Source organism: Callorhinus ursinus, unplaced genomic scaffold (genome assembly GCF_003265705.2).
Source record: "Callorhinus ursinus isolate GAN/ISIS: 27379988/994484 unplaced genomic scaffold, GSC_fseal_2.0 scaffold75, whole genome shotgun sequence".
Classification (NCBI taxonomy): domain Eukaryota; kingdom Metazoa; phylum Chordata; class Mammalia; order Carnivora; family Otariidae; genus Callorhinus; species Callorhinus ursinus.
This window is the reverse complement of record NW_027397137.1, coordinates 4,942,606-4,955,244: the sequence shown is the minus strand read 5'-3', so window position 1 is coordinate 4,955,244 and position 12,639 is coordinate 4,942,606. Positions and strand designations below refer to the sequence as shown.

The 12,639-nt window shown below is 59.8% G+C and overlaps 1 protein-coding gene across 4 annotated transcripts in view; it reads right to left on the bottom strand.

Annotated features, from left to right (window-relative positions):
- Positions 1-12,639, bottom strand: part of AGPAT3 (1-acylglycerol-3-phosphate O-acyltransferase 3) — an 87,516-nt gene that overhangs the window by 39,040 nt on the left and 35,837 nt on the right. The window contains exon 1 of one of the 4 annotated variants that reach the window (XM_073887104.1): positions 10,660-10,768. The exons of the other annotated variants lie outside the window; for them this stretch is intronic. The gene's annotated coding sequence lies outside the window, so the exon portion shown is untranslated. Of the gene's footprint in view, positions 1-10,659; positions 10,769-12,639 lie in introns of those variants that run through there. 4 annotated transcript variants of the gene reach the window in all.

The following is a 12,639-nucleotide window of genomic DNA, read 5'->3' as shown; positions in this document are numbered from 1 at the left end:
CTGGAGGAGCTGCTGGCCTTGGAGGACCGGCTCTAAAATAGCCCATCGTCCTAGGAGACAGCGGTGCCCCCGGAGGTGCCGAGAGCCCGAGCAACAATCCTGCTCCCTGCCAGGCGTCCAGATGGCTGCCTTTCTGATAAACCATGAAAAGAAGACCCTCCTCTTGCTGCTCAGTGGGTGCAGAAACACCCCTCGGGGGACCCTGTGTCTGTGACATGTGGGGACGCCGGCCTGCGAGCTCGTGAAGCCCCATGGCTGAGCCAAGGTCTCCACGAAGGGCGGCAGGTGCCCCTGATGTGTCCTGTGAGGGGGCACCTGGAACTGACCTTTGCCCGGGGGCCATGTCCCGTATGCAGACACTGCTGCAGGCTTTCCGAGGCCAGGCTGGTTCTCTCCTTGGGAACGGCTTTCCGGTGGCCGGTGACTCCTGTGCTCCAGCTCTCTCCCCCAACCCCCGCCCACGGCATGGCCAGAATGATGTGTCTAACGTAGACACTGGGTCACAGCCCACCCCCAGCTGCCTCGGCCAGCCCCCCAACACACCTGCCAAATTCCAGGCCCCTGAGACATGCCCCATGTCCTGTCTTTGTCCCCAGGCTCCTCTGTGTTCACAGGGTGGGTCGTGGGTGCCTGCACACCCCCACACAGCTACAGGCCCCCCTGATCGGCTCGGCCACAAGACTGGAACCCCAGGGGCTCCTCTGGGACACGTCCAGGCCTGTGGTCAGAGCCTTCCTCCAGAGGCTGTGGCACCCTGTTCACAACGGTCCACTTCGCTCCTGTTTTCCACCGGACTCTGGGCCCCCGGAGGACAGTGACGCACTCACCCTGTGTCCGAGTGCTTCGACACGTGGGGGAGAGAACAGGAACGGCCGGGCTGAAGCAGAGCCACTCCCATGCCTCTAGGGTCCCGTTTCCACGCTGGGCACGACGTGGGCCACAGGCGTGTGGTGCTCTGGCTGAGGGACGGTGGCCCTCGGGGGCTCCGGTGCGTGGTGGCAAGAGCCCCTTCCCTCCCAGCGGCATGGCAGGAGGCCCGCTGTGGTGGCCCTGGCAAGACGGTGCACAGCACAGCCTGGATTCTGACCCCAGCTGAGCCTCAGTTTCCCCTACTGTGAGGTATGAACGACTGTTACTCTGGGGGTGGGGTGGGGATGACATTTAAGAGGTGAGCACAGGGAAAGCACTGGGTCCTTCCCAGCCCCCTTCCTGGGGAGGACAATGGCCACAGAGATGAAAAGAAATACCCAAGATTTCTCTCTGGGCTCAGAGCCAAACCAGAGCAAAGCCTCAAACCTGTTCCTGGTTACGCCAACTGTATGGGGCGTTGAAATAGGTATAAATCTTATTACGCTCTTTATATTTTTTGTGTAAAATGGAGAACGTTTAGATCCTGGCTGCATGTATTTTGAAATAAAGATGCCCCCGCGGCTGCGTTTCTGCCGGACGGAGGCCCCACCGGGCAGGCTCCCGACCCGGGCCGCGCCGTCCTGGGCTGAGGGCTGCCCCCACTCCCACCGGGCGGGCGGCCCCCGCTCTCCACGCCGACTTGTCAAAGGCAAGGGGAACAAAGCTAACTTGAGCACATTGCACAAGAAAATGTCCCAGGAATCTAACCTCTAGATTATTTCTCTGGGCCTGAAAATTAGTGATTTATACCCAAATAAATAGTACAAGAGCAGAGCGAAGACTATGTTGACGGAAATTCTGTGTGGGGTCCTCAGAGAAGCAACAAAAAAGGTATCTTTCAAAACTAGGTAGCACCTTTTCTTCAGACTGACTAGTCTCTCCTAGGGAACCTCACGTTCCCTCTCTCGCACACCTGACAGGGAAGCTGGGGGCGGGGGGAGACTGATTCTCAGCTGGTGGGCTTCATTACAGCCAGCAGACACGGGGCAACGTGCCATGACGGATGTGTTGGGACCGTTATGCAGAGCGCCAAAGACTAGTTCTCCGTTTTCCCTGCTGACCCCTTCGAACAGCGGAATGGCCCGTGATGATGACGAGGGGCAGCCGCTCTCCTGATCCGGGAAACGGGGTACCAACAAACACCCAGAAATAAAGTAGCACCTCAGAGAGTCAGACGTCAGAAAGTTCATAAAGCGCAAGTGCCGGGAGGGAGGGGGGCAGCGGAGCCTGAGGCCGGGGGCGCAGAGAAAGGCCCCATGGGCCAGGCGCTCGGCCTGCGGCGGCCGCCGATCCCCCACGAGCTGCACAGCGAGTGGCGCCTCTCTCCAGCCTCCAGGACAGACGCCTCCGGGGGAGGGGCAGGTGGGGCAGCACAGCCAGCCCTGGGCTCCCTGTTCCTTCGGTCCGTCTCCCTGCTATGAGCCCCCCGGCCCCATCCTGCTCTCCCTGCTCACCTCCCGTCCTGGGCCATGCTCCGCAGAACTCTGACTGTCCCCAGCTAGCTTGGCCCCACACAGGAACGGATGCCCTGATACCAGCTTCACCTGCTGTCCTGGCCCCATGGGGTGGACACCCCTCCCCCCAGACCGTCCCGGAGTCGGGTGCTGATGACCCGAGTTAATGGGGAGGGCTTGTTAACACTGCGGTGTGAGAGAGGGCAGAGTCAACATGGGAGCGAAGAGAGACCACGGGGGCCAGGTCCAGACACACTGGTGGGGGCTCCGGGGGGCCTTGCCCACATGCACGAGGCCCCACTGAGACACACTGATGAGAGGACACGGACATCACACCCACACACATGGGTGAGGGGTCAGGCGGGCCACGCCAAGGCCAAGCCAAGTGACAGGTGCAACATGCAAATTACGCATTTAACGATCACAGTGGCTCTGCTCTCCGGGAAGTGCCGCCAACTCCAAGTCTCTGGGCCCCAAATCACCAAATAGCTGGCAGACCCAGCATCTGAAACCAGATGTGGCTGACGTGGCCTCTGAGTGCATTGCTGTCACCAGCGTGGCCAGTTCCACGTCAGGGCCCCCGGGAGCAAAGCCAGCCACTCCCCAGGGTGGACAGGGCGTCCTGGAGCTCGTCCGGACGTCTCCACGCCCCAGACACGTCACAGCTAATCACTATCCCCCACGGTTCCCGACAAACACTGTTGGCTCCTGACGGCCGGGGCCTCAGGAAAACCCTGCTGCCCTAGGGCTGCAGAGTGAAGCGCAGAGTTTCCAGAAGGGAAGACGTGCTCGGCGCTCCGCTGCAAGCCTCTGGCTGCCGGACTCATAGACACACGTGTCCTAGCAGTGGGACGCTCTCCCTACAAAGTCTCACTGCATTTATTAGGTTAATGAGACGCTGCCAACCCACTGGGAACGCGCCATTTCACCAGCCTGTTTATCCAGATTTAGCGCGGCATTAGAACTGGGGAAGAACCTCCGGGTGCCAGCAACACACTGCAGGATGAGCAACAGGGAGGAAAGGGGCCAGAGCACTCACAGGCCTCCCTGGAAGGCGTCCTTGGGCCCCTCCTACAGACAGTGGCATGACCCACACCGCATCCCTGTGCCCGGGGTGTCCCCCACTGACCGCTCAGACATGGAGCTCCTGGCGCTTGCCGGCAGCCCTTCTTTGGAAAGGTTATGAGCTTCCTGAGCGTCTCTGCTGGTCCCGGGAAGGAGCAGGGAGAGGCCCAAGCTCAGGGAAGTGTCCTCCAGTCCTGGGCACGTCCAGGCTGTTCCGGGGGACACGGCCAAGGGTACGCTCCGCTCCACTCCACGCACCTGTGGGAGGCGGGCGGGGTAGTACTCAACCCACTCCGCAGCTTTGAATGCGCGACCAAGTCAGGAAGGAACAGAAACCAAACTGCGTTCCTGGGAAGGCTCGCTGCTTGGACTCACTCTGGGGTAAACGACATGGGGGTGGAGGTTGCAGGGGTGACGCCGGCACTGTCGCAGATGGCTGACACGATGCCCTTCCAATCCACACCGGCACACGTGGAGAACATGGGTTACTATGCAAACCAAACACAGGTAAACAGCCGAGGTGTGAGCTCAGGAAAACCGGCGGCCAAATCTCAAGTGCTTTGAAGCATCTTCGGAAACTCTCAGCGCCAGCCGCTGTTTGTGCGGCTTGTAATTACCATGTGGTGCTGACGCAGGCCGGTCTGGACGACTGCGCACAGGGGGGTGTCACGGCAGCAGGTGTCCAGGGAGAATGCTACCACTCCTGGGGAGGTGGGCCTGGAGATGACCAGCCACTCTCAGACACAAGGGTCCACATCCCACGCCTCCCACAGATGTCACCCAGCTCTCCAGCCCTCGGCTGCCTCGGGAAACTGTGCACTAGGGTAACAAGGACGCCCACTTATTTTTCCAAGTCTCTGCACTTGAGACTGGTTGGCAGGCTGCGTGTCCCCCCTGCAGCTGCCGTCCAGGGGTGGGTGATGGGGAGGAGGATGTGCGCCCGGCACTGAAGCCCCTGGGAGAAACATGAGGCGGCTGCTAGAGCGGCAGCTTCCACCCAGGCTGGTACAAAGGAGTGCTGTGGACAAATGTCAGCGTGCTATCCAAGTAGGGCAGCCGGGCATCGTGTCCGGAGCCGACACTCCTGCGCACGCACCCCTCCCAGGAAGCCTGACGCTGTGGCCAGGACCCAGCGCCACCTGTTTGTCACTGATCCCCAAATACACTCCTACCCGGAAAGGAATTTGTAAATGAAATACAGTTTCAGACCTGAAATGCTTGACAACGATCATGAATCTCAAAATTCATTTGTATCAGCTTGCTTGGTTCCTCATCATTTCAACTAAAAATCACTATTTAAAGTTCTACCGAGCCTTTAGGCCAAGTGACTGGCGCACAGAAAGCCCAGCTGGGGGGTTCCCTGCTCCCGGGCAGGGGGGTATGTAACTGCCGGGAAGCCACCACCCTGTTCTTCCGAATGTCCCCACGAAAGCAGCGCACAGCCGGAAGGCAGCCCCCAGAGCACAGAACCCAGTGAAGCGCCCGCGCCGGGGAGAGCCTGGGGGGTGCTCTGTCCGTGCCCTAACTCTCTGGTTTGGTCTGACATGCTGACAGCACGCGGCACCTGGGAGCCAGCATACAAAGCCCTGCTGTACTCAGTGATGCCGGTGGTAAGAACACAGTTGCATGGAGGACTCCTGCTGTCCCTCGTGGCACAGTGCCTGGTGAGGCAGGGGGACTGGAGGAGAAGCTGGGCTGGACGCCGGCCTCCCGCTGCTGCAGGATGGCCAGGGGCTGGACAGGTGTGGAGCAAGCCGAGGGCCCAGGAACCCCGGGGGCCTCCCTCCCCTGCTTGCTGTGGGCCACCAGCTGCAGGTGACAGGAGGGGCTGCCGTGCAGGGACGTGCGCCAGGCTGCTGTGCCCGGTGACCGGTGGCAGGACCACTAGTCTCCTGAGCGAGCTCCTGGGTGTCCTTCCCACTTCCACACACGTATTCTCAGACAAGTGCGCTTCGCTGTTGCCCATGTCCCTCTCAGGAGCACGGAGTCCCCACGGGAATGCTGCGGAGGCCCTGGGGGGGTCAGGCGACCACGGGGTCTGAGCCCCGTGAGCCGTCCCCTCTCCTGCAGAGGGCCTTACTCTCCCCTCGAGGAGGCTGCCTAGTAGCTGGATGGCTGCCGTGTGCACCTGCTGCCCACCTGCCCCAACTGCCCAGAGGGGAGCCTGAGTTCCAGAACAGCGGTCAAGATGCTCTAACACACCTGGAGTTCGCAGAACTATGCGGGGTGACAACTGTTCAAACCGCCTCTGCATGCACACTGTCACTGGGCGTCCTGACGGCCCCGTGCGCGTCCGCTTGTTCAACCCAGTCACACAGCAGGAAAAGAGCAGAATCAGGATTCTGACCCAGGCCATCTACCTGCAAAACCACCGCTTCCATAAGCAGGGACTGTGCCCTAAGCAACCAAGAGGCCCAACCAAGCAGAAATCCCATTCTCTCCTCCCACCGAAAGGCAGGTCTCCCCGACGGCTGACCACCTGGGCCTCCAGCCAATGAAGAGAGCAGTGGAGGCATGCCCACAGGGACACTGCTTAAAGGCGCGTTCTCTGGCTAGCTTCCAAAATCAGGTCTGCGCGGATTGGGAAAAACTCCGAAGACACACCCTTCAATCTGGGACACTGGGATGTCACACCCACCCATGGGCTGTTGTAACCCATCGGCCCAGTTCTTCAGCTCAAATAAACATTTAAAGTAAAAACACCCCAGGGACGCGTGGGTGGCTCAGTGGGTTAAGCGTCTGCCTTCGGCTCAGGTCATAGTCCCGGGGTCCTGGGATTGAGCCCCATATCGGGCTCCCTGCTCCTCAGGAAGCCTGCTTCTCCCTCTGCCTCTGCCTGCAGTCCCCCCTGCTTGTGCTTGCTCTCTCTCTCCTCTCTCTCTGACAAATAAAGTCTTAAAAAAAAGAAATTTAAAGTAAAAACACCCCAGCTCTCGAGCCCTAATGAGATTTTGTAAAGTAGTTGGGAGTATGACATTCTTGCTCTAAAAACGTGAGACAGTGCAGAAGCAGGGCAGGGAACAGGAGGTCAGGCATCGTCCCCCCGATGCCCGGGGCTGACCGCTGTTCTGTCTGTAGTTGCCAAATGCTGGCGCACACTGGACACCAAGTGGTTTTCTCACTCAGAGCCATCTGCCAGGGACTGAAGGTTTGTGCCCGCCAAGTTCTCGAGCTGGAACCTGATCCCCAAGTGACGGCATTAGGAGGCAGGGCCTTTGGAGGTGGTCGGGTCATGAGAGGGGAGCCTCCATGCGGGGATCATTGCCCTTAGGAAAGAGACCCCAAGAGCGGCCTCGCCCTTCCCCCACGTGAGGACCCAGCGAGAAGCCACCAGCTGTGAAGCAGGAAGGGGCCTCCCTGACACCAAATCTGCCAGCACCTTGATCTTGGACTCCCGGCCTCCAGAAGTGTGAGAACTGCATGTGCATTGTTGATGAGCGGCCGGCCCGTGGGACTCTGCCAGGGGCACCTCCAACAGTGGATGTCACCGTCTGGTTCGTGCCCAGAGTCTGCCAGAGTCTGGCGGGTCACAGCACAGATAACAGAGTGACAGTTGACAGAGGACAGGGACTCAGCGTTGCCCAGGTGCTCAGCTGCAGGTGCTCTGCTCTCAGTGACCCCGCTGGGCACTGCGTCACCCACCCACACCCAACGGCAAGCGCCACTCTGGCCCCTCCCTGCTTCAGCAGCCCGGGCTCGGGACGCTGCGATGCAGCAGGGAACTGGGGAAAGAAATCTAACATCCTTTATTTTTGAAAATGAGTAGTGTTATTTTTATAATCTTTACAAGAGATTATCACAGCCCTGCCTGGTCTTCCAAGCCCAGCAGCACCCACCACTTCGCCCTTATCCAGGCCACACACCTGGATCGACATAAAATGTGCCCACAGATCCCGTTTGACTCAAGCAGACCAGCTGTGAACACAGGTACTTGAGACCCAGCACAACGACCCTGGTGGTCTTGCCCGACGCCACCACGCTCCCTCACGGCTACTTCCTTCTGCACTGTGCTTGGGCTCTGTGGGGAGCACCCCGATGCAGCCGGCTCACCTCATCTACCTTGCCAGGACACGAGATGACCAGAAACCTTCTCTCAGGCACCAGGCACGTTCCTGTTGACCTGTGCTTCGAAGACATCCTCACTGACAGGCGCACCATAAACAGCCCACATACAGCTAACTCGTCCCCAGCTCCGGGGCTAAAATGCGAGCCCTCCAGCTCCCTCCCAATTGTGGGTGCCCTCAGTCCACCCTGGTGTTTGCGGGTCAGACAGACCAGCCGTGGCACCTGTGCGGATGGACGTGCGTGTTCTGGTGCCCGGGAGACGGCATCTGGCCCTCCGGTCCCCTCCCAGGGCTGCCGGTCTGCACCGTCCACAGAGCACTCAGTGGTCCTGTGTCCACCCCGCCCTCCTGGGACTGGCCTGTGGGGCGCCCGTGCACTACACGCAACTCCACCAGACAGGGTAACGAGGTGCCATCCATCAGGCCCTCCCCCCAGCCAGCGTTGTGTCACGGCTGAGGCTACGCCAGGCTCGTGCATCCGAAACAGCCACACTTTTACGGAGTCTTTCCAAACTGCTTCAGGAAACAAGCTTCATCTGGAGAGAAGTCCAGCTCTGGTTGCAGACTGTGTCCTGCCAGCTTTCAGACCGCTCTCAGGACCCTGACCCTGACTAGGGGGTCTGTGCTGCTCTGCAGAGCCTGCTCTCCACTCCCCATGTGGCGGCCCCATGGCCGTCGGAAGGTTCGGTCTAGACCAGGGACAGGAAGCCGCTTGGGGCTCTTGCTGTGTTGCGATGTTGGGGATACACACTTGGAGGGAGGGCCAGCCAACGCCTGGCTTGTTCTGAAAGGTCCAGAGGTGGTGTCCTTCCTGCCCACTTGGCTCCCCTCAGCAGCAGGACACCCCGCACCAGCCCTGGTTCCCAGCAGGGGCTGGCAGGACCCCCCGGCAGCACATCCACGGCCCCGGCCTCAGCCCTCCCTGGGGGCTTCAGTCCATTCCTGGGCCGTGGGGACATCTGCCATAGTTTGAGCTCATTCTGTTGCTTTGGTTTCCTCGGGAGGCGTTTGACTGGCCCCAGACACTTTCTGCGCACAGCAGAAACCCCTCCCGTGGCCGCCGGCGGGCTGCCCTCCAGCAGCAGCGAGTTCGGGGAGAACAGGCTGTTTGTGCTCAGGCTCAGTTTGGGTAGCTGCGGGTGTTGCTGCGCAGCTTCACTCAACAACAGAGCTGAGGAAATACCCCTGCAAAACAGGGAGGTCCAAGTGGTCATTCCTGCTGGCATCAGGCTGAATCCTCTGGACTCATTTGCAAATACAAGGAGCTAGCCATCAAATCACGGGAGAGAAAGGACAAGTGTCAGGAGGGAAAGAACAGACGGGTATTGCGGACTCTGCTCCTAGTCCCCGGGAGCTGGGAGTTCTCACTCCGCGTAAAGAAGCCGGAGCTGGGGGCCATGGGCACTGTGTTGCCGGGCGGTGTGTGGGGTGAGTGACACAGACAATGGCCAACAACTCCTCCATCGAGGGGGTCCCAGGGTAGGCACGTGCTGCACCCCCGAGTCCCTGCTCTCCTACCCCCCCCTCTGGCCTCCCAACGACCTGAGTGGGCAGCCCACACCCTGTACTGCTCTGCACCCCCTTCCCACTCCCCCTCTGGGTACCGGTGGCAACAGTCACCAAACGTCCGATGGTGAAATGGACAAATCAATGGAAGGGAGCAGGCAACTAAATTCATGAGCAAATGTTTTTATCTCCTGTCTCCTGTGCCTGGAGTGGGGCCTGTGCCAAAGCCTCTGCACCCTGGGGCCGGGCTGTCCGTCCGCCTGCCGCCGCCTCCCATGGGACTGCTGGTGAGCCCGGAGCTGGCTCCGAACACACCCACCTGTTCCCAGTTGATTGCAGCTCACAGAAGCTCACCTCCAGGAAGACTGCAGACAACTCTTCTCTCATAAACATCCAGGTGCTTCCCTTGCAGCAACCCCCCAACCTAAGAACTTACTGGTCCACGTCTGTCCCCGTGCACGTGCCCGTTCCCTGACAGACAACAGCGGAGCCCAGCCTCAGGCATCCCCAGTAAAACTGTGCCTCTGCCCCATCCCAGAGCTGCGGGCTCCTGTCCTGCGTGTGTTAACCTGCCAGTTAAAGAAACAGTTTGCCACCCAAGGAAAGCAGAACTGACAGCTAATCAGCCCCCTCTCTGTCAGGAGCACGTAAGAACCCTCCAGCTTTCACAGGCACTGAAGAAGGGAGCCAAGAGGGAACGCGTGTCGCAAGCTAGCGCTGCATGGCGGGTCGGCCAAGGGAAAGAGCGAGCCGCGCAGGTAATGTACACGTTCTTGTAGCTGCATTAAATAGCGAAAGCAAAAGGGGAAGTTAATTTAATGATGTATTTGATTTAACCCAATGTAGCCAAAATACCATTCTTTCAACATACGATATTAAAGAGGCGAGGAGCGGGGCACCTGGGTGGCTCAGTGGTTAAGCGTCTGCCTTCGTCTCAGGTCCTGACGCCAGGGTCCTGGGATCAAGTCCCGCGTTGGGCTCCCTGCTCAGCGCGGAGACTGCTTCTCCCTCTCTCTCTCTGCTTCTGTGCTTCCCGCCCCCTCTCCCTCTCAAATAAATAATAATAATAATAATAAAGGCTTGGAGGAGCCACTCATACTGTGTTTCCTGCAGGTCCGTGAAGCCTGGGCGCTAACCCCCACTGTCTCCTGACTCAGCCACTCCCTTCCAAGGGCTCAACAGCCGTGTGTGGCTGTGACGCCGGACATTGGACTGTCTGGCTCTGCCAAAGGTTACTCAAGTGACATTTGTGGCAGACAACAGCCTCTGGCTCCCTGAGCAGGGAGAACATACAGACCCAGAGAGCACTCTGTGGCCTGACAGATTCCTGTGTGGGGTCCCGAGCCCTGGAGACGGCCCGAAGACAGGTCCAAACAACATCTTATTTACCCAGAGGCTTCACCTTTGCTTTGGAGCTCAGGGTTAGGATGGACGAGCCACGAGGACTCTCCTACAGGCTGAGCAAAGGTGGGGGCTCCCTGGGTAAGTAACCTGGTGCCCAGCCCTGCTGTCCCGGGAACACACGGAGGGTGTGGACTCGCAGACAGGGGGGCCCCTTCACGCCCAGGCTTGCCCAGCAGCTGCACGGGGCACGGGGCCCCCTGCTCAGTGGGGAAGGCCGACGGTTCTGCGGGAGGGGGAGTGACACAGCCTGTGCTTACCTGGGGTCCCCTGGGCCAGGCGAGCCAGGCGGTCACTCGAAAGCAACGGAGTGCACGGAAGGCGCTGACTTTTAACCAGCCCTCAGCCCCTCCCCGTCGGAGCCGCAGGGGGCGGGCTCTCCAGGGTGATCTTTTCACCAGTGACCTACACTCTGGGTAACCAGGAGGCAGAAACAGACAGCAGTGTGGCCTCGGGCAGCCTGGTGAGAGACGGGGGAAGAGCCCTGCTGGAGACAGAGGCTGTGGCCTCTCTCCTTTTTATCTCCACAGAGACCGAAAGCCAGGACCTGACTAGCCCCCCACGCCGAAAAACAGAAAGGCAAGTCTACCCGGGTAGAACCACTGATGTGTGTGGGGCACAGTGAGGAGGAGACCCAAGGACATGGGACAAGACACTCCTTCCATCAAATTCAGGCCAAAGGTTCTGGAATATGGACTACTCTGCTGCATGGTCAGAAGGAGTGGGCGGTCGACCCAGAGTCCACTGTCCTTCACTTCTGTACCAACAGGACAGATGTCCTGTCAGGCAGGCCACCGCCGGCCAAGCAGGGAGGGTCCCAGTCCCATGACCGGGGCCGCAGTGTCTGGCCTGGGAGACACAAGCCACTAGGAAATGGCCCAGACATGCCCTTCTCCTTCCTGCCTGGAATGCAGATGAAAGGGCCTGGGGGAAGCAGCCCTCCTGAGACCAGCCAGCTGTGGTCAGGGGGCCAGAAGCTGCAGGCAGAGGAGAAGGTCAGAGGGAGGCTGGTCTCTGTGGTCCGGGTAGCTGCTGCCGGGGCTGCCCCGGGCTTGCTAGCAATGGGAGAGAAACTGGCCTGTGCTGGTTTGTCACCACACTGGGACGCAGACCAAGCCTGCCCCTCACGGACGTAGAACCCCGCAGCACAGGCGTCCTGCGTCAGTGAAAACTATCTTGAGCTGCTAGCCCCCACCCCAGTTCACGAATACGGAGACGCACCCAATCCCAGGTCTCGTCCTTGTGGTAGAAGGACGGGGTCCACACTGGAACAGGTCCCGGAGGGGAGCTTCTGTCCATAGACAGCTCGGAGGCTGCACCCAGCACGGCTCCCAGGGACGGCGCACCCCATCCCTCCTCGAAGCACCCCTGCTCTCCTGGCTCCTTTGCTCCTCATGCCACAGCCCGATGCTGCTGGGCAGGGGCAGCCGGCTCTCTCGGGAACACACTCTCCTGCACGTGGGGAGGGCGAGCAGGGGCTCCCTCCCCAAGCAGGGCCCAGCTCAGAGTACCTGACAAGGGACAGGCTCCTCCACGCTCAGCCCCCCAAGGGCCGCACTCCCCCCCCCCCCCCCCACCCCCTCTGCTGGTCGCACAAGAAGCCACTTCACCCAAGGTTTGCCGGCAGCAGAGCCTTCAGCAGCCCCTTCCACCACACAGAGGGCTCTGCCCCCGGGACAGAGCCCTCAGTGATGTCTTACACCGCCCCTCGTGGCATGGGTGTCTATTTTTAATTTGGAAAGTCAAACATAAAAACCAACATCTCACGCACCCGTGCACCTACCATGGAGATGACACATTCGCCAAATTGTTTCAGATCTTTGTTTGTAAAGAAAGCTTTGTGTGTGGTGTGTGTGTGCGTGTTGTGTGTAGTGTGTATGTGTGATGTGTATGGGAGTGTGCATGTGCTGTGCTGTGCGGGTGTGCTGTGCATGTGCGTGCCACATGTGCTTTGTGAGTGTGCTATGCGTGTGTGTGCCACGTGTGCTGTGCGTCTGCTGTGATTGCATGTTCATGTGCTGTGCGTGTGCTGTGGGTGTGCTGTGCTGTCCATGTGCGTGTGCTGTGTGTGTGCTGTGCTTGTGAGTGTGCTGTGCATATCCTGTGTGTGTGCTGTGCGTGTGCTGTGTGTGTGCTGTGTTTGCCTTGCGTGTGCTGTGCATGTGTGTGTGCTGTGTGTGTGCTGTGCATGTGCTGTGTTTGCTTTGTGTGTGCTGTGCATGTGCGTGTGCTGTGCATGT